The sequence below is a fragment of the Microtus oregoni genome, unplaced genomic scaffold (assembly GCF_018167655.1).
Source record: "Microtus oregoni isolate MIOR12 unplaced genomic scaffold, Mior012 000007F_ref0000211, whole genome shotgun sequence".
In the NCBI taxonomy this organism is placed as follows: Eukaryota; Metazoa; Chordata; class Mammalia; order Rodentia; family Cricetidae; genus Microtus; species Microtus oregoni.
This window is the reverse complement of record NW_024543066.1, coordinates 43,696,876-43,717,607: the sequence shown is the minus strand read 5'-3', so window position 1 is coordinate 43,717,607 and position 20,732 is coordinate 43,696,876. Positions and strand designations below refer to the sequence as shown.

The following is a 20,732-nucleotide window of genomic DNA, read 5'->3' as shown; positions in this document are numbered from 1 at the left end:
CCCAGTCTAGAAGGTAAACTCAAACCAGTGTGATTAGTCCTGCAGGCCTTGACAGCATGGTCTCCAGGACCTTGGCCTCCAGGCCACCGCACAGCCCTGGCCAAGACAGGTAAGGCACACAGGGCCATCCAGACACCTACCAAACGGGTACTTACAAGAGACCATCAGATCCCACAGTGGCTTATAAAACAATCCAAGAGGTTCTGGGGTCCCTGGGTTCTTTCTCATGATCAGTGATTGTCACCCAGTTCCAACCGCAGAGATCTCTGAACCTCGAGTTTCATTTTAAGGGTGTGTTGCACCTCCCTACAGTTACGAACGTCAGAGGAACCCTCTATTTTACTTGAATATTAACCCTTATCTTTTTCCTTTCTGAAAAAAGCAACTTTCAAAGGGGTTATATTAGAGACTGTTCTCCTAAGACCAAAAAGTCCTTGATGGGGCTAGCTATGACAAAGACACACCCACCACCCACCCGAGAATTAGTGCCTCTCAAACTGTTCAGGGCCCTGCTATGTACCAAGGTGAGAGCCCAAAGGCCTAGGACCACACAGGCTGGGAGTGACGGGTCACTGCCTTCTCCCGTTAGCCCAATGGAGGGAACTAGCTGCCACATGGTCAAAGTCACGTTTAGAACTTAACCGCAAGAAACCAAAAAGCTTTGTGCTCCCGAATAACTGTTGAACCAGGCAATCCGAGTTTCCAAAACCTAACGTTCGGGGCTGGAGAGGTGGACCGTAGTTAAACACAATGGTCATCCTGCAAAGGACCTGGGTTCAGTTCCCAGCACCCATATGGCACCCACAGTCATCTGTAGCTCACTCCAGGGGATCCAACATCCTCTTCTGCTCTCTAAGGAGCACTAAGGAGCACTCTAGGGAGCATGTGGTCCAAAGACATCCACATGGGCATAAAAAAGAAACAAAACCGTGATGCTCAAATGTGCTTAAATCTTTAGAGGCTCAGGGTCACCGGAGAGGTAAGCCCTAACTCTCGCACCACCTTCTCAACTCCCATGACTCTGTACCTCTGTTGGTGCCACACTCTTACTGAGTATCGCACGGCCCTGACCGTGAGGGACATCCAGTGCACGGGCCATACAGGTTCTGACATCAAAACAAGCACTGGTCGCCTGCAAGTAAATTTAGTTACTGTCCCACTAACTAAGTCAGCAACCCGTACTCTTTTGTTTTGTTTTGTTTTTGAGACAAGGTCTCACGATGTAGCCTTGGCTGGTCTAGAATTTACAATGAGCCCCACTAGTCTGGAACTCTGAATTCTCCTCCCATGCCCTACCTGTAACGAAGTTTCTATCCTGCCCGGCCCTCTAACTGTTCAGTCCCAAAAAAACACACAGAGGCTCATATTAATTATAAACTGCTTGGCCTATTAGCGCAGGCTTATTATTAACTAACTCTTACAACTTAAATTCACCCATAATTCTTGTCTATGCTTAGCCACTTGGCTTGGTTCCTTTTCTCAGTGAGGCATTCTCACCTTGCCTCCTCTGCATGTGGCTTGTGACTGACTCTGCCTCTCCTCTTCCCAGAATTCTCCCAGCCTGGTCACCCTGTCTATACTTCCTGCCAAGCAGCATTTTATTAAACAAATATGGGTGACAAATCTTCACAGTGTACAAGAGCACTATCCCACAGCACTATGGAGGAAGTGCTGGGATCACAGGAGTGCTCCATCGTGCTTAGCTTACAATTTCTTCATTTAAAGAAAACTTGTATTTTGTTTCTTGTTTTCTACATGTATTTATTTTTGAGGAAGGGCAAAGTGTGCACGTGGAGGTCATGGGACAACCTGCAGGAATCTCTCCTTCCACCAATGGGCTCCAGAGATTGGATTTCAGGCTTGGAGGCCCGCACCATACCCACCTCACCACCTTACCATCAATTCTTCTTTTTTTTTTTTTTTAAACTTTTCTTTCCTCTTTAACTAGATGTCCTGGAGATAAGAAGTCAATTAGCAGGCATCTGTTTTCTCTTCCACCAGGTGTCCCTAGGACCTCAGGCACCAGGCTTCGCAGCAAGCATCCTTAGCCACTAAGCCTTCCCCACAGCCCTCAGTTTTCTTTCTTTCTTTCTTTCTTTCTTTCTTTTATTTTTGGATTTTCAAGACAGGGTTTCTCCGTAGCTTTTGGTTCCTGTCCTGTTCTTGTAGACCAGGCTGGCCTCGAACTCCCTCTCTGCCTCTGCCTCCTGAGAGTGCTGGGATTAAAGGCGTGCGCCACCACCGCCCAGCTCTCAGTTTTAGTTCTTACACTGCATTTTCCTCTGCTGCTTGCTGATGCTGTTTGGGGATATTTTTGACTTTATTTTCATTTGATTTGGTTTGGATTTTTTTTTTTTTTTGAGATAGGGAAACACTATGTAACCTGAAACTCAGTATGATCCTCTTGCCTCAGCCCACTGCTGACAGGTATGAATCAACAAGTCTGGCTGTCACCAAAAGAACATTCAGAACTGCAGGGTCTTAGGTGAGCTCCATGTCAGTGTGGATTCACTTCCTCATGCGCTGTCATTTTCATCAAGTATTTCCCCCTCTCTAGTAACATCAAACTGATATGGATGCCCTGCTGCATTTCCCACATAAGTACAGGAAATCGCTTCAGCACTTCCCTCAAAAGGACAGGAAGTCGCTTCAGCATTTCCCTCACAAGGACAGGAAGTCGCTTCAGCATTTCCCTCACAAGGACAGGAAGTCGCTTCAGCATTTCCCTCACAAGGACAGGAAGTCGCTTCAGCATTTCCCACATAAGTACAGGAAGTCGCTTCAGCATTTCCCTCACAAGGACAGGAAGTCGCTTCAGCATTTCCCACATAAGTACAGGAAGTCGCTTCAGCATTTCCCTCACAAGGACAGGAAGTCGCTTCAGCATTTCCTACATAAAGACAGAAAGTCGCTTCAGCATTTCCCTCACAAGGACAGGAAGTCACTTCAGAATTTCCCACATAAGTGCAGGAAGTCGCTTCAGCATTTCCTACATAAGGACAGGAAGTCGCTTCAGCATTTCCCACATAAACACAGGAAGTCGCTTCAGCATTTCCCTCACAAACATAGGAAGCCGTTTCATCCACAGTGTGATGAAATCTCCCTGGCGTTTCGAGGCAGTGAGATCAAAGGAGTTCATTATATCAGTCTAACTTCTGACTGTGATTAGCATTTTCACCATAAAAATCATTTTAAAATAAATCATTTGATCCTCACCTTCTAAGGTGGACAAGAGAATTCCACTCAGTATTCCACATCCACAGAATAGATTTCTGAAGCTGGAAATGGCTTTCCAGTAATCACAGTGAGGCTAAAGGCCTGTTTATGCTCGATTCAACGTTGTGGCACGGACATTACTGAACACAGACTGCTAAGACTTGGAGGGCCAGCGATGGGGTTCAGCAGGTACAGGAGCCTGCTTCCAAGCTTAAGGACTTGAGTGAGTTCTATCCTTTGAACCCACATGCAGACAGAAGAGAGCTAACCAAGTCCCTCCCATAAATTAACACACATACCCATGTACACATGTACATACACATATTAAATAAATGTAAATGCAGAGACATATCTAAAGCCCACAACCAGCCTTCTTGGGTAGCCTTCGAAGCTCCCCTGCAGGTGGCGCACAGAATTCTTTGAGGAACACACCAAATTTGCCTGACCCTTTGGGGAGACAGTCTCATCACCTTCTGTCTACAGAATCCATCCGAGGTGGAACCTGTCTTGACTGGCATTTCCCAGCCAGTATTTCTAATACCAAACCCTGGGCCACAACAACAGTCTCAACCAAGAGGAGGGAACAAAACCCAAACCGAAAGTGGCTTCAAGGAGGGAGAAAGAGTGGGAGGAGACTCCGAGGGTGGAACTAAGGACGGCCTGCAGGCTTCACGTCTGAGGAGGCAGACGACGGCTGCAGTCTGGATGGGAAGCCTCCCCAGTCCATGGTTTCCATATGTTGTCTGATTCCACCCCACACAACTGCAGGGCAGGAGGAGACAGGCAGGATCAACCTCCCGCTGGAGATGTCAGACAGCTGGGAGCATAACTGGACCTCACCGCAGATGTCTAAACTCCTTCCTCACCCACCCACCTGCCACATAGACCCCCAGTCAGAGGCCATCGTGGATACAGGCACAGTCTGCGATACTGGGGTACTTTTGAGAAAGGCAGTATGAATGAGGGGCACCCGTTCACCCAGGGTCTTGTGCATTCCACACCGACTTCGAACTTCTGAAAAATCTCAGTGGTCTTTCTCTTGTCACAGTTGGCAAATAAATCAAATGAAAGGCCCAAAAGAATTAACTGAACACTTCCTTGAGCAAGCGCAATCTGTCCTTTGGTTGGGGCTGCTCAGTAATGCAGTCAAACGACCAGAAAAATGCAGCGGACTTTCTGATGCAGTTTTAACCCTTAGCATCTCTGGCCACTGTCACGCTCTGAGCCTGGACCCTTCCCAGGGCAACCAGGCTGGGGTACAGGAAAGGGGGCAGAGTATCGCAGCCCTCGCAGGCCTGCCCATCCACATCTGCACGCTGGCAGGCTGTGCTCTCAGTGGAGGACAGAGGAGACGTCAACCCCCCCCCCCCCCCACACACACACACACACACACTGCAGAAGCCAGATCCTCCCCTCATACTCGCTGAAGAACTTCTTTTAGTGACCAAGACCATTTCTCTAAATCAACCCTCTCCACGATCTCTCCCAGAAGCCCCAGAGGCCTCTAGCCCCCAGCCCATCTCCATTATGAGTAAATCTGCCTGAGAAATTGTACCGTCTGAAGCCACTCCCTTCCATCCAGTCTTGCTTCTACTCCATCCCAGAGCCAACCGTACTCTTCCCAACAGCACCAGCAGGCTGCTTTGTCAAACCCAGTGGTGCCTTTTCTGGTCTTACCAACTTCACCAGCATCAAAAGCATTTACGTTTGTCTTGCTCAGGCCTGGGGATGTGCTCGTGCCGTGGTGTGGTGCCGTGGTGTGGTGTGCGCCATGATGTGGTGTGTGTGTAGAGCCCAAGGACAACTTCAGGGAGTCCATTCAAGTCTCTCATTCCACGACGGGGTCCCCCTCAACCATCTCACTGGGCCTTCAGAGCATCACACACACACACACACACACACACAAAACACACTCTGGAAACTCACATACACACATTCTCTCTCATACACAGGCACATACACATTCATATACTCAGAGTCACACACAAATGCATACACACACAACATACTCATACACTCACAGACTCACACAGACATATATACACATTTATACACTCACAAACTCACACACACTCACAGACACATTCATACACTCACAGAGTCACACACACACAGACACACTTATACACTCACACAGACACATTTATACACTCACACAGACACATTTATATACTCACAGATTCACACACACACACTCACACAGACACATTTATACACTTACAAACAGACTCACACAGACACATTTATACACTCACAGACACACACACCCATACAGACACATTTATGCACACACACTCACACACAGACACATTTATATACTCACAGACTCACATACAGACATATTTATACACTCACAAACAGACTCACACACACAGACACACTTATACACTCACAAACAGACACACACACTCACACAGACACATTCAGATATGGCTCTGGGCTCTTTCATTTCTTGCCTGCCTGCTCAACTCCTTTGACACTGGATGCAACATCAGACTTAGCACCCCACTTGGGGTCTATCAGCCACCTCCAACTTACTGGTGCTCAATGGGGAATACCCAGACCGTGCACCTCCCTTCCCAGTCTTCCCTACTTCAGCAAACAGGACACCAGCTATCCAAGTGCACAAACCAGAAACTAAAGTTAGCCTACACCCCATTGACTCTACCAAAGCCAACCTGCTCCTGGGCCGCTCCACCTCCAGCTTCCATCCCACACGCAGCTCCTCAATTCACCTACTCCAACCAACCTCCATTTTCCTTGAAATGCCAAGTCCCCTTAACTGTGAGTTAGGGTGTCCCGCTTCTCACCCAGTACAGTGCAGAAGAAATCCAAATCTCTGGGCAGGCAAGATGGCTCAGTGAGAAAAGAAAATTGCAGCCAAGTCCAACGACCTGGGTTCAATTCCCTGAACCTGCATCAGGGAAGGAAAGAAAAATACACACACACACACACACACACACAATTTTTAAATGTAATTTAAAAAACAAAAGCCGAATATTTAAGCAGAGCCCAGGCTAGAGCCCTTGTAATTCAAGCTATTCAGAGCTACAGCAAGAAGATTCAAAGTTCAAGGCCAGCCTGGGCTGTGCCCTGTTCAAGACCAGTCACAGTCTACACAGGCAGACAAACTGTCACTGACAGTATACATAGACAGACTCTCTCTTTCCTCTCTCTCTCTTTCTCTCTCTTTCTCTCTCTCTCTCTCTCTCTCTCACACACACACACACACACACACACACACACAAAACACATAATTAAAATAAAATAAACCTGTTTAACGATTGGTTAAAAATGGGGGGGGGGGGCAGTGACGTAGCTCAGAGGTACAGCACCCGCCTAGCAAGTGTAAAGTTTTATTTAGATTTAGCATTAAAAATAAGAGACAGAAATCCAAGACCCACAGGGGTCCGAATGGCCATCTCAAGCTGCCTTTTCTCCCTCCCCCTCATCTACAACCTCTCCTAGCTTCCGGCATCTCCTCTGCCTGGCCTCTCTGTCTTCTCCCATCCACTCCTCAAGGAGGCCGCTTCAGTCTTCTGTCCAGGTTGTGGTTACCACGGTTTGCAGCATCCAGCTCTGCCCATGTTCACGTGACCCAGACAGCCAGGGAGTGAGGGGTATGGGCAGAGAGAGAATCATGTCTTGTAATCACCAAGATTCCCAGCCTCATGACTGGCAAACAGCATGTGCTCAACAAATAACAAGTTAACTGGGGCTGGAACAATGGCTCAGCAGTTAAAAGCACTGATCATTCTTGCAGAGGACCCAAGTTCAATTCCTCCTCTGGCCACTGAGGGCATCAAGCATGCAAAAGGAACACAGATATACACAAAGGCAAAAAGCTTACGCACATAAAAATAAATAGATCTTAAAAGAAAAATAAGAATAAGTAACTATTAAATGTATAAATGAAAACCAAGGCCTCTCAAGGCAAAAATAATAATTTCAAAAAATGTTACCATGCCGGGCGGTGGTGGCACACACCTTTAATCCCAGCACTCGGGAGGCAGAGGCAGGTGGGTCTCTGAGTTCAAGGCCAGCCTGGTCTACAAGAGCTAGTTCGAGGACAGGTTCCAAAGCTACAGAGAAATTCTGTCTTGAAAACAAAAACAAAAAGCAAAAACAAAACAAAAAATGTTACCACTATTATGTGACTCCCAAAATTTTCACAGCCATTTAGACCCAAAGGGTTCTCTCTCCCCCTCTCTCTCTCTGCCTGGTGGCCAAGCAGTGGTGGCGCACGCCTTTAATCCCAGCACTCAGGAGGCAGGCAGATCTCTGAGTTTGAGATCAGCCTGGTCCACAGAGCAAGTTCCAGGACAGCCAGGGCTACACAGAGAAACCCTGTCTCAAACAAGCAAACAAAAACAAAATATATTTTTACACTACTCCTAGCTTACTGTCTTCTAGGAGAAAACAAACAAGCAAACCCAAATATTCATTTCCTCAGTCTAATTTACTATAAGCAGCGACTCTGAGAATATGAAATTCTTAGAAAATATCACAGAGTTGTGTTCTTTTTGTTTTGTTTTGTTTTGTTTTTGGTAGTTGGATCTGTCCTTTAACTCAAAAGAAATTTCCTCTAAGAATCGTGGAGCAACTCGCATAGAATAATAGTACTAGTTTTTAAAGATGCAGGGCTGGGGGATGGTTCAGTGGGTAAGGGCAGTACTAGTTATTAAAGATGCAGGGCTGGGGATGGTTCGGTGGGTAAGACGGCACTAGTTATTAAAGATGCAAGGCTGGGGATGGTTCAGTGGGTAAGGCAGTACTAGTTTTTAAAGATGCAGGGCCGGGGGATGGTTCAGTGGGTAAGACGGTACTAGTTATTAAAGATGCAGGGCTGGGGATGGTTCAGTGGGTAAGACGGTACTAGTTATTAAAGATGCAGGGCTGGAGGATGGTTCAGTGGGTAAGGCGGTACTAGTTATTAAAGATGCAGGGCTGGGGATGGTTCGGTGGGTAAGACGGCACTAGTTATTAAAGATGCAAGGCTGGGGATGGTTCAGTGGGTAAGGCAGTACTAGTTATTAAAGATGCAGGGCTGGGGGATGGTTCAGTGGGTAAAGGCACAAGCTAGAGGACCTGAGTTCAGATCTCTAGCTCCCACCTTTAAAAAGAAAAAAGGAGATGATGGTAGGGGTGGAGTGGCTGTAACCCTAGCACTGGGGAGGTAGAGACCGAAGATGGATTTCTGGAGCTCACTCCAGAGCTCTAGATGCAGAGAGAAATTTTGTTTCAAAAATTAAAGTGAAGAGGGCCAGAGAGAGAGGGCTGATGAGGCAAGGACACGTCACACCAAGTCTGACGACCTAAGTGTGATCCCCAGCACCCACAAAGTGAAAGCAGAAGACCTACTCCCACAAGTTGTCCTCTGACCTCCACACACACAGGTACACACAGACACAAATAAATAAGGTGGCAGAGCAACGGAGGGAGACCCATACCTAACACTGACCTCTGGCTTGCTTAAGTACACACCTGCTCACGCGCGCACACCTGCTCATGTGCACACACCTGCTCACGTGTACACACCTGCTCATGTGCACACACCTGCTCACACGTGCACACCTGCTCACGTGTGCACACCTGCTCACACGTGCACACACCTGCTCACATGCACACACCTGCTCACGCGCGCACACCTGCTCATGCTCACACCTGTTCATGTGCACACACCTGCTCACACGTGCACACCTGCTCACGCGCGCACACCTGCTCATGTACACACCTGTTCATGTGCACACACCTGCTCACACGTGCACACCTGCTCACGCATGCACACACCTGCTCACACGTGCACACACCTGCTCACATGCACACACCTGCTCACACACACACACACACACACAGCACTCTAAAGAGCATGCCAGGTAACTGCAGGCTGGCAGGTTTTAGTCCTTTTCCTAAGGGGAGGAAAAAGTCTCAACAACACTTTAGTATCATCAGTTCCCATCCAGTATGAAATCCTAAAGCTACGGTTAGCCCATGAGATCCCTGAAGACTGCAGCCCTCTTCCCTGCTCAGCCACAGTTTTCTGAGTTCAGAGATGAGCTAGGGTCCACTGCCCTTGGGACAGAACAACCTCTTATGCAGCTTGGGGTCTAGAGCACCTGTCTGGATACTTATTTTGTGTGTGTGTCAGTATCTGAAGTCAGTAAAAAATATCAAGAGCTTTCTCCCCAAATACCCACAGTGCCATAAAGCGCCCGGATGGGACCACACATCATTGTCCCTGTCACTGCCCAGACAAATCAAAACATCCCCAAATGTCTTCTTCACAGTTGAGCATGCAAGGCCACACTGGGCTTTTGGGTCCCCCTCACCTCCCCAACGCTACCTGCTGCCTCGGAACAGCAGTTTAATTGACCTTAAGCTTGACTAAGCATCAGCTCACGCAGCCAGCTGGCTGGAGCGGCAGCTCCTCTGACGAGCTGAAATGATTCTGGATACCTGAAAATACAAGCTCCCTTTCCATTAACACATAATTAGGATTTTTTAAAAATATATCTACAACGAGGCTGGAGAGGTGGCTCAGCATTTAAGAACACCTACTTCCCTTCCAGACAACCTGAGTTGGATCCCAGCACCCAAGCGGAGGCTCACCACTGCCTGTAACTCCAGCTCCAAGGAACCGGACACCTCTGGCCTCTGCAGGCACCTGCGCTTGCATGCACAGACCCACGCACGGACTCATGCACATATACACAACTTAAAATAATTTAAAAAGTAAATCTGGGAAACGGATGAAGAATGCATCTCCACAGTGGCAGGCCCTCCTGGGGATGGCCTGCGTGTGATGGCATGGGTGCCAGGCTGCTCTGGAGCCTTTGTGGAATGCCAGCGTACAAATCCATTTCTCCCCGAGAGGACAGAAAACAGAAGTTAATCACCTCGCCCTGAGTCCGTGAAGCAACCTGGCCGTTGGCCCAGCAAGACACTGTCAAGAGCTCTGGGTCCTTACTTCACAGAACACAGGTTGAAGCTGAAACCCAAAGGTCTAGCCTTTCAAAAATGTTAATAATAATAACCCATAAAAGCAGAAACAGCTGGAAACTGGTACCCTATCCCTTTTCCTTTTCCTGAGACACTTTGTCCCTGCCTTGAGCATCCAGCCACCTTAGAAATCCTGTCACTTTACAAATGCCTACAAACTCAAACCAACTACTAAGTGCAAGGCAACTGTGGCACTTCTTGCCCCGTCATCTTCACCAAGCGTTCTTCTGTGCACCCCCCTCACCCTGAAAAAAACATTTGTGTTCTTACGATCAACCTATCCATCAAGAGAGAAAAAGAAAATTCTAAATAAGCTTTATTTTCGTGCCCACACATTTACAAAAGCGCACAGAACACGACACCCTATCCCCCCTCTATAATTTAAACTCTGAACTCGACAAAAACCACAGGCCCGAGCTAGTTAACAGAGTGCACAGTTCACAGAGTGACTGTTTTCACAGCAAGCTCGTGTAAACGTTCTCTGGTATTAACACACGCCTGCCATGTGGACGTCTGCTTACCAAACTGTGAAAAGACCACATTCACTCTGGAACCTGCGAAATTAATCTTCTCCATGTTTATAATGCATAAGGCAAACGTTCTCTCTCTCTCTCTCTCTCTCTCTCTCTCTTTCTGTCTCTCTGCCAGGCTGGCTTCTAAACAATCCGTTGGCGAAAATAGACATGCCTAAAAGGGCGGGGCCCAAAGGGGTGTGTCACTCCGAGTATCAATTCCTGTAAATCAAATCCTGACAATTGTCACAATATTTCAAAAAGAATGAATTAAAATTCTTGGGCCTTCAAACCTTTATTACTAGGAGAACATTCTCAGTTGAATGGGGAGCGGGGGCACAGTGACTTGATTAATGGCCAAAGCAAGACAATAAAATAAATCCCATAAATGTTAAGAGGGAAAAAAAGAAGCTCTTGGCTCCCAGGTTAGACATGTAAATAATCCCACCCTGGAATAAACACACACACACACGAGAAATTCTTATTTACTCTCCCAGCACATACACCAATCAGACTCACCGGGTTAAAGATAACAGCTAATTTGTTTAGCTAATGCCTAGTAGGGAACACATGAGAGGCAACCCTAAGGTTTCTAACTAACTCAACTCTCAAGCTGCCGACTATCAAACCCTCCATCCTGAAATCTGAGGTAGGAAAGGGGAAAAAAGGAGTGCTATCAGTAGCATGGAAAAGGGGTTTTGTTTTTAACCCAGTTTTCCCTGCTAGAATCAAAACCTGTTTACATAACCAGGGAAGGCTTAACTGACTTTAGTTAACCCCAGTGTGGCTGCTTATGCCTTAACCCTCCTAACCAGTTCCTGGGCAGACCCGGCGATACTCAAATTATCCTGGCCAAGTTCAACTCCCAGCACCAGCACCCATCGAAGAAAAAGTATAGGCTGAGCGCCAAGAAAGCAAGCAAGGCAAGGCGAAGCCGGCTGCTTTAACTAGCTAAGTGCTGGGTCTCCAGCATCTTGTCCTAGTGGGCCACAGAACACATTTCCACAGACATCTCCCTGCACGAAAAGTACAAACGGTACAGAAGATTGACACCAACTGGGACAACTTAAAACTCCTTTCTTAAAAAAGGAAAAAGGAAAGAAAAAAAATCACCTCAATGCCTGAGGTTTTTAAAAGACCAACAAACCTGCTTCTCCCAGGCATGCTCTTGGAGATGTCTTGGGCCATGCCTGGACAGGTCATTCCTAAGCATGACTTCCACACATCTCCCAAGACAGTCCAGGGCCTTCAAAGACCAAGCACTCACTACAACACAACCCTTCACTTGCCAAAGCAACATTTGTCTGGGGAAAGTTTGACAGCAAGCTGATTCTAAGCGGCCAGTGGACCGCATAGGGAAGCCAAAGGCGTTTTCTTCTTTAACCCAGCCATGGCAGGCACACATGCTCTAGGCCAGCGCTGCCCTGAGGCTGCCTGTCTCCGTTAGTGAAACTGTGGTTTGGTGTGTAATTTCTGCTTCTTCACTAGCAGGAACTTCCCAGACTCCCAAACTGAAGTTGGGGAAGGAGGGGGCCAGTTTACCTCCTCACCCACTTCTCCCACCTGGGTGGTCACACTTACTTCTGGGGACTACCCAGCCCCCACAGAGCCCGCAGACTCACATATATACACACATGCATCGTGTCAAAAACCCCAAAAGACACATCCCTAGGGTCCTGCGGTTTCTTGGCTGGAAGAATGAAGGCTTTATAATATATCAACCTTCAATTTCAAACCCACCACCGTCACCCTTTAAGCTGGTGTTTGCCAGTTACACCGCCCACCGCACCCCTCCCCCTTTTCTGGGATGCTGTAGCCGGGAGAGAGAACCGGGAAGAAGGCAAGCAGGGAAAAGGCCCTGCTAACGTATTGAAAGTAAAGAGGCCGCGGGAGACTTGTCTTTCTCTGTCCCCCCCCCCCCCCCCCCCGCGCAGGCTTCCCTCCGCACCCCACCCCCATCTTCTTACGGATCATCCCCCCCCCAACTAAATTTTTTAAATGAAACTTAATAAGCTTCTCGCCTACCTTGGCTGTTTCGGCAACAAGTGCCTGGGCGATCCGACAAGACGACCAATCTCCACTTGGGGGGTGAGATGGGGGTCGAGCCGAGCTGATGGAGTAATTTCAATATTAATTTATGTCAGCCGCCTTCTCGCAGCTACTCATTTACAGTACTGCCCTCAGCCTGTAAACAAATATCGCTCCGCCAAGAAACATACTCCCCAGATGCAAGCCCCTCTCCCCAAGCAGGGACCTGGCCCCTCGCCCCTCCTTCTCACAGCACGCCCCCCTCCCCCCGAGTCCCGGGTGGGAAGCTCAGGGTTTTCCAAACCACCAACTCACCACCTCCAGCCACCACCCCAGCAAGAAACTTACTCGGTCCGGTCTACGCCTCAACCCTCCCTCCAGGAAATCTCCTCTCCATATGCATTCAGCCTCCCCGCAGGAAATCTGCTCCCCCCTCCCCCCTTCTATATACATGCACCCCCTTCTCCTCCCCAAGCGCCCTCCCCAGCCAGAAACTTACTAGCTAGCAAGCAAGCGTGCAGGCGCTCTCGTTCTTGGAAACTTACTCCCAGATATAGCATCCACCAGCACCCCTCTTTTCCCCCCGCCCCCAGGCCCTGCTCCCTTCCCTGCCCTCCAACTCCAAACTCTCCGCATCCAGCCCCTCTCTCCCTCCCCGGTGGAAATTTGCAGCGCCCGGCTGCGTGCGTGCATCCACCCTCCTCCCCTCCAGGAAACTTACTCCCCATCTGCATGCACCGCCTCTCAGCCATCGCTTAGAGGGAAGGGGGTGCGCTGGGGAGACAGAAATACATATGTATCTCTCGCCCCTCCCCCGGCCGCAGCCCACTCAGGGCCGAGCAGTGCTAACCTGGCCTTACCTTTTTGCATGGCTCCCTCCCCGAGCCCTCTGGATCCGTTCCCCAGCACCCCAACCCACCCCCTTTCACCCATTACCCACCCCTAGCAACCGTTCCTAAGCTCCTCTCGGCCTTTTTTTTTAAATCCAGGATGCAAATTCCTCCCCTGTCAGCAAATCGACTGTCAAATTATTTTCTTGCAAAAGGAGAAAGGCGGGGTAGAGTGGAGGGGGGGGGTCAAAAAAAGGGGGGCAGACAGGCGGGTAAAGGGAGGGAGAGGGACAGAGGAGGGGAGAGATATCCCTCCGCAGAGCTGGGGTTGGCGGCGGGCGGGGAAGCAGGAAGTAAGGTGTCCAGCGCGGCGGGTTCTCCGCCGCGGCCCCCGCCCGCCGCCCCAGTCCCCCGGGGCGCCGCGCTCCGGCAGGCGCGGACCGCCGGGTGCATTGTTTGCAGCCTTGCCCGGGCCGGTGCCCGGTCGACTTTTTTTTTTTTTCCGCGCTCTGCGTTGTGTATGCGTGAGCTTGCACCTTTTGTAAGCTGGCGAGTCTCTGGACGCAGAGGATGGGACCACGAGCCGGGGACCTGTCAGTCCCCGGAGTGCAGCAGAGTCTCAGATCCGGGGAGGGGGTGGGGGAATCGAGGCCCCCTTGGGGTGGGAGGGGTGAGAGAGCAGCTTGTTGGCCGGGAAGCTGCCGCCTTCCCACCCCGGACCGGTTGCAGGATTGCTTCCTGCGTCTCAGTCGCGGTTATTGTAAAAGGCGCGTTGCAAATCTAACGACTCGGGTTGGAAGATTTTTGTTGTTTATTTAAGGATTTGCAAAGATGCCAAGGTCCAGGCGGGCTGCCGGAAGGGGTCGTGCCTCGAACCCTCACCACTAACGCATCCCGGTCGCTGTAGGGCCTGGGGTGCTCCCGGGAAGGGATCTGCGGGCTCAGGAGAAGCTCGCGCCTCCATCCTCTGCCCCATGGGGGCGGGGAGAGGTCTCCATCTCCGCCCGGCCTGGGAGGGATGTTGCCTAGGAGAGAAGCGGGAGGGAGGGAGGAGAGGAGGGGGCTCGGGTGCGGCCTGCGTCCGCCCCTCGCCGTGCGCCATGACTGTGGAACGTGGTGCCGGGGAGGAGGGCCCGCCGCCGGGGGGCCGCCCGGGGCTGCTCCGCATTGGTTGCAGAAACCCGAGCCCTGGAGTCGCTCCCCCTCCTTGGGTTTGTCTCCTCCTCCTGCTCTGCGGGGGGAAAACCGCTGCACCCAAAGCGAGAGCAGCTGCGAGCAAGGGGGCAGGGCGCCGGCTGGCAGGCTAGCCAAGAGTTCGAACCCTTCTCAGGGATCGCTGGCCTCGGAGACGAGAATGGACCAGAACAAGATCTCGTCCCGGGACTGCAGATCAGACCAGGTGCCACGACTCTAGCCCAACATCCCGGCATCTCTAGCCATCTCCCTGGTTCTTTTCTGGTCTGATGAAACGTGCGTCAAAGATAGTTCAACTAAACCAGCAACCTCGCGCGTAGATCTGGTCTTCGGTGTCTGAGGATCCCCAGAACAACGAGTGGTTTTTGTTCTTCCTTCCTTCCTTCCTTCCTTCCTTCCTTCCTTTTCCCACGAGGAAAAGTTACACCATTCTTTCCCTCCGCAGTATGGATCGTTATGCCCCTTTCTCCCCAAATCTGGCGCGAGATAAGTCACTGTCCTCCATCCACGCCACCCCCACTCGGGCTCTGGGTGTGGACAGGGAGGGAGAAAGAGTATATGGGAGCTTAAAGCATGAGGTCATGGGTTGAAGACGCTGCTGCCAAAAGCAGTGGAGGTGGTGTGTATGCGCGCGCGCGTGGGTGTGTGTGTGTGTGTGTGTACGCGCGCGTGTGCGTGCGTGGGTGTGTTTGGAGGAGTAAGGGTTCTCCATCTTCAGCACTGGAAAACCCTCTAATTCTTTAAATTCTAAAACACCTGGACCAGAGAGGTCCCCTGAGAGAAACAGAAAGAGGCTTGGGTCTCAGTGAACCTCTGGCTCATGCCCCCTCCTTTCAACTGAGCAAATAAATCCTGGGGACAGAGAACAGGGTCGTAGGGAGTGCTCACCCTTACTTTCTCAATCCCCTCCCTCTATCAGGACTGCGGCCCCTGAGTCCCACACTCCAGGTTACTGCCCTTTAAACCCTGCAAGTCCCTCCCAGGTGCCCTCAGAATAAAGCAGGTCCCCCACGAAGAGGCGGGGGGGGGGGGGGGGGACCGGATTTCGCCTCTGCAGCCCCTCTCTTCCTTGTGCATAAATTTTGCCACTGCCCTATTCCTGAGTAGGGGCTTCCTAAGCATTGGTCTACCTGAGTTTTCAAGACCTTGTTGGACATTCAATGTACCAGTCCACTGACCCTATCTCCAAGAAGCCTTTCAGAAGTTACACCTTCATCTCTAGCTCCTCTGGGATGACCGGTCTTTCTCTAAACCTCCGGGCAGCCTGGCTGACACAGAACTGGCCCTAAGGGAGGCCCTTTGCCAAACTTGAGAGCCACGACTGCCCCAGGCCTGATGTCCCCTAAGGGACTTGGATCAAACCTTCTGAACTCTTGGTTTCTTCAAGAGACCCAGAGAAAGCAGTGCCCTGCCCTACCTACCAACCTGAGCTCCCTCACCTCCAAAGCCCAGCATACATACCCATACACCACCGCGGGAGGAAAGGTCTCTAAAACAAAAGCTCCTCCCTGGGGCAGATAAGAAACCCAAATAGATAAGGATTCTGGCTGCAGAGTAAGTTTGCTGGCCCCAGGTCTCATACAGACATTTACAATGCAGGTTTGCCTAGACCACAGACTGCAGAAGGCTGGGGATTTGTTTCTTGCTACCACACAGCCACCTTCTCAACCCCATGCTTACAGAGCCCACAGGGTTCACTGGGAGCAGAGAGGCAGTGTTGCTAAATAGTTAGCCCAGCAGACTTTGAGCAACTTCTCTCTGGAATGGTGGCCCCTACAATAAATTGACATGGTGTGGCTTAAACGGGTTAATATTTACAAGCCTTAAAACACTGTGACAAGTTCTTGTTTGTTTTTTAATGGAGTCCAGTCACACACACACACACACACACACACACACACACTAGAAAATTATGTTCCAAGAATCTGAAATTATTTAAACAAAGTTTATCTTTGCCTTAAATGACTGGAACACAATAAAGACATCCATGCTAGAAAAACCATATTAGTCAATGAAACCAACTTTTTAAAAACACTTTTATCTATTTTATGTGTACCTAGTTGGAATATGGAGGTCAGAGGACAACTTATCAGCAATTGGTTCTCATCGTCCACCAAGTGGGGTCCAGGGATCAAACTCACGTGTTCAGGCTTGGTGGAAGGCACCTTTACTCGCCGGCCTTGATCAATGAAACCGACTCTTAAAGGCCACCCACAGAGTCAGTTGCTTGATCCCTAAAAGGCTATAGAATTTTAGCCTATTTTGGCCCAGGACTATAATTAAGGTCAGTCTGTATTATACTATATAATTGACGTGTGGTTAATTGGTTGGTCGGTCGGTTGGTTGGTTGGTTGGTTGATGACAGAATCTCACTATGTAACCCTGGTTATCCTAAAAGTCTCCATGTAACCCAGACTGGCCTGGAACTCACAGAGATCAACCTGCCTTGCCTCCCAAGTGCTGGGTTTAAAGGTGTGTGCCACCATACTCTGATATGAATTTTTAAAATGAGAGTCAAAGGGCTGGAGAGATGGCTCATGGGTCAAGATTACGGCTGCTCTTCCAGAGGACCCAGGTTCAATTCCCAGCACCCACGTGGTGGTCTACGGTCACCAGTAACTCCAGTCCCGGGGTGGGGGAGGGGGATCTGATGCCCTCTTCTGGTTTCCACGCACTGTATATGGGTGGTACACAGACATACATGGAAGCAAAACATCCATTCACATAAAAAAAAAATTTAAAAATGTAAAGAGAGTCAGAGAGAGGATGACTAATATTAAAAATTGTCTCAGATCTTTTTGACTGAAAGCTAAAAGGCACCCTTACCCCTGTGCACCCCGGTGAGGCCCAGTGACCACTGCACAAACTATGGAAGTTGCTGACAAAGCTGTTAGATTTTGAGTGTAAATTCTTGACACTTACCTCGATGGTAAAGCGTTTTAAAATATAATTATTTCGTCTCCTTCTCATTTTGAATGGGCATAATTCATTTACATGTTACCAAGTTAAAATCAACAGCAAGAAGCCTCTTCTCCACCCTCTACACCATCCACTCCATTTCCCCAGATAGAAGCAAGCAGATCCCCAGGTGAAGGCCGTGTCCACCTGCTTCCCAGTGGAAGCAGTGCTAGACCCGTGGGATGCGTACTTAAATCTGTATGTGCAGTTCTCCTTTGCCTGCCCTGCACAGCCACAACCTCTTTCCCTTCCCACCCCATTAGCCAAATAACAAACTCTGTTGACAGTGGTTACCTGAGCTACTGACGAATGAAAATGGTTAACTAGTTTGAGGGTCTTTCTCCTCAACACTAATGTGTGTGTGTGTGTGTCTGTACACGTCCTTGTGGGTGTATGCTGGGTATACATATGTGTGTATGCACATTCATGTGAAGGCCAGGCATCTTTAACAATCTCCTCTCACCTTGGTTTTTTTTTTTTTTTTTTTTTTTTTTTTTTTTTTTTTTGAGGCAGGGCCTCCCAGTGAACCTAGAGCTCCTAATTGAGCTAAATTAGCTGATCATCAAACTTCAGGACTCCTCCCCGGGGCTGGGATTACAGGCACACACCACCAAGCTGATGTTGACATGGGTGTCGGGGATCTGAACTCAGGTCCTCGTGCTTGCACAGCAATCCGTTCACATTTAACCTACTTCCCAGCTCCCTTCCTCTTCCTGTGTGCTAAATACTAAATGCAGATAGTAATCTGCCCTTCGCCCTATCAGCACCCCCAGTTTACAGATGCAAACGGAAATGGGGCTGGGGGAGCTTTATGTAACTTTCACCGGTTTTCCACCAGACCAACCTGAATGTCTCCTTTCCCCTGAACTCCAGCCCTCTCACTTCTGTGCAGCATGGGGAAACTCCAGTAGCTACCTGAGCAAGAACACCTCTTCCACGTGCACAGGAAGGTTCTTCCTCCCTGCTTCTCACCTCCACCCTGCTTCGTGCTCGTCCTATTTGGATGGAGGAAGAGCCAGTGGCCCCAGTGTTGGTTTTCCAAAGAGAAAGTTCATTTCTGAGGCCACGTGGGTTCTTTGCCTATCTCAGGGACAGATCAGAACGGATCAAAAATGGGAATGCAACAATTCATAACCAAAGAAAATGTTTCAGACCCCGTCAGCTCTGGTGGGCTGTTCTAGGAGCAACGTTTCTGTTCTGAAATTAAATACCTGAATTATTCCTTAGTAAGTTTGACAGTTTCATTCATTTTGTGTGCATGTGTGGTTTGACTGCATGTATGTGTTTATGTGCATGTGTGGTTTGACTGCATGTATGTGTGTTTATGTGCACGTGTGGTTTGACTGCATGTATGTGTTTATGTGCATGTGTGGTTTGACTGCATGTATGTGTGTTTATGTGCATGTGTGGTTTGACTGCATGTATGTGAGCTTATGTGCATGTGTGGTTTGACTGCATGTATGTGTGCGCACCATGCACACTCCTGGTACCCAGGGAGGTCAGAGAGGCTGTTGGCTCCTCTGGGACTTAGAGTTACCCACATGAGCCACCACGTGGGTGCTGGGAACCGGAACTGGAGTCCTCTGAAGAGCAGCTCATCCTCTCAACTGCTGAGACATCTTTCCAGCTCCTTAAATTTCTTTTTCATATGCCTTTGCTCTGAAATGAAAGTTTGTCCTTTGAGAGAAAAAAAATATCTGCATTTCAAGAAAAAGGTAGGATAGTCTATTTAATAACTTCAAGAAATAGAATTCTTCCCTTTGGTTGTCTCCATGTGTGGGCATGCTCAGTGGATAAGAACACTTACTGTGCTTGCAGAGAACAGAGATCAGTTCCCAGCACCCACACTGGGCAGCTCACCACCACTTGTAACCCAGGTCCTAGGGCTTTCCCACCCTTTTCTGGCCTCTATGGGCACCTACAGCCACATGTTCATACACACATAAATAAAAATAATTTTCCCTTTTTCTTTTCTTTGTTTTTTGTTTGTTTTTGGGTTGTTTTGTTTTGTTCTGTTTTGTTTCAAGACGGTGTTTCTTTGTGTAACCTGACTGTCTTAGAAGTAATTCTGTAGACCACACTGGCCTTGAACCCACAGAGATCTTCTGGCCTCTGCCTCCCAAGTGTGGAGACTAAAAGCCTGAGTTGTCACATCCAGCTAAAAACAATTCTTAAAAATTACCCATCTCTACTTCAGCTGTCCCCACTGCTGCAGGAGGAATCCCAGGAGTGGCAGCAGGACCCCAGGAGGAGTTTTGAAGAGCCACAGGAGTTTAAAACTGCTGCTTCCTGAATGCAGGGGAAAGGTTCAGTGCGGACAGGAGAGAGCAGCCAGCGACACAACAAGGCCGCAGGGTGCCTCCCATTCTTCTGTTCTTTGCCGTCTTTGAGTCAGTCACAACCAACATAATAAAAATCAAGATGCAGGACTTACAGAATTCCCACTTTAGAGCCATTATATGAAGCAAGTATAATTTACCCGGAGTCACTTCAACCCCTAGATTGTTAAGGATGCTGTTGAGAGAGCTGGCTTACCCAAGACCAGAGGCCCAACTGGTATTTGTTTAGTAATACTGAGAGATGGCTATCTCTGTGTCAGGCAAGTGTCTAACAGAGAGAAAATTCATCCCAGACTATGAACTGCCTCTCAGTTTAAGTCATACTGGAAAACAAACCTTAAACTAAATTCAGATATTGAATAGATTTTCTCCCCCCCCCCCCCCCCCCCCCCCGTTCCTGGTCCCTTTGCCTTTCTAAGTGAGCTCTAAAACAGCTTTCCCACATCTGCAGCTTCCTGGTGGGAAACTGGCAGGATGGCTCAACAGTAAGAGCACCAAAGCCCCAAGTCCAAAACCCACGTGAAAAGCTGCAGGGATGACCTGTGTCTGTAATCCCAGCTCTCCTACAGCAAGATAAAAGGCAGAGGAGAACTGCCCAGGAGTTCTTGGACCACCCTGAGTGTGCTGAGATGCAGAGTCTAGCCTGGAGCACACAG

The 20,732-nt window shown here is 49.2% G+C and overlaps 1 protein-coding gene across 16 annotated transcripts in view; it reads right to left on the bottom strand.

Annotated features, from left to right (window-relative positions):
- The window catches only part of Trerf1 (transcriptional regulating factor 1), a 222,217-nt gene extending 208,452 nt beyond the window's left edge, over positions 1–13,765 (bottom strand). For 13 of the 16 annotated variants that reach the window (XM_041655763.1, XM_041655770.1, XM_041655768.1 and 10 more), the window contains exons 1-2: positions 13,255–13,389; positions 12,753–12,837 (exon numbers count right to left, since the gene is read on the bottom strand). The gene's annotated coding sequence lies outside the window, so the exon portion shown is untranslated. Of the gene's footprint in view, positions 1–12,752; positions 12,838–13,254; positions 13,390–13,476; positions 13,503–13,615; positions 13,656–13,695 lie in introns of those variants that run through there. The other 3 variants (XM_041655764.1, XM_041655765.1, XM_041655766.1) reach the window with 3 other exon arrangements.
- Positions 13,766–20,732: the final 6,967 nt, after the last annotated feature.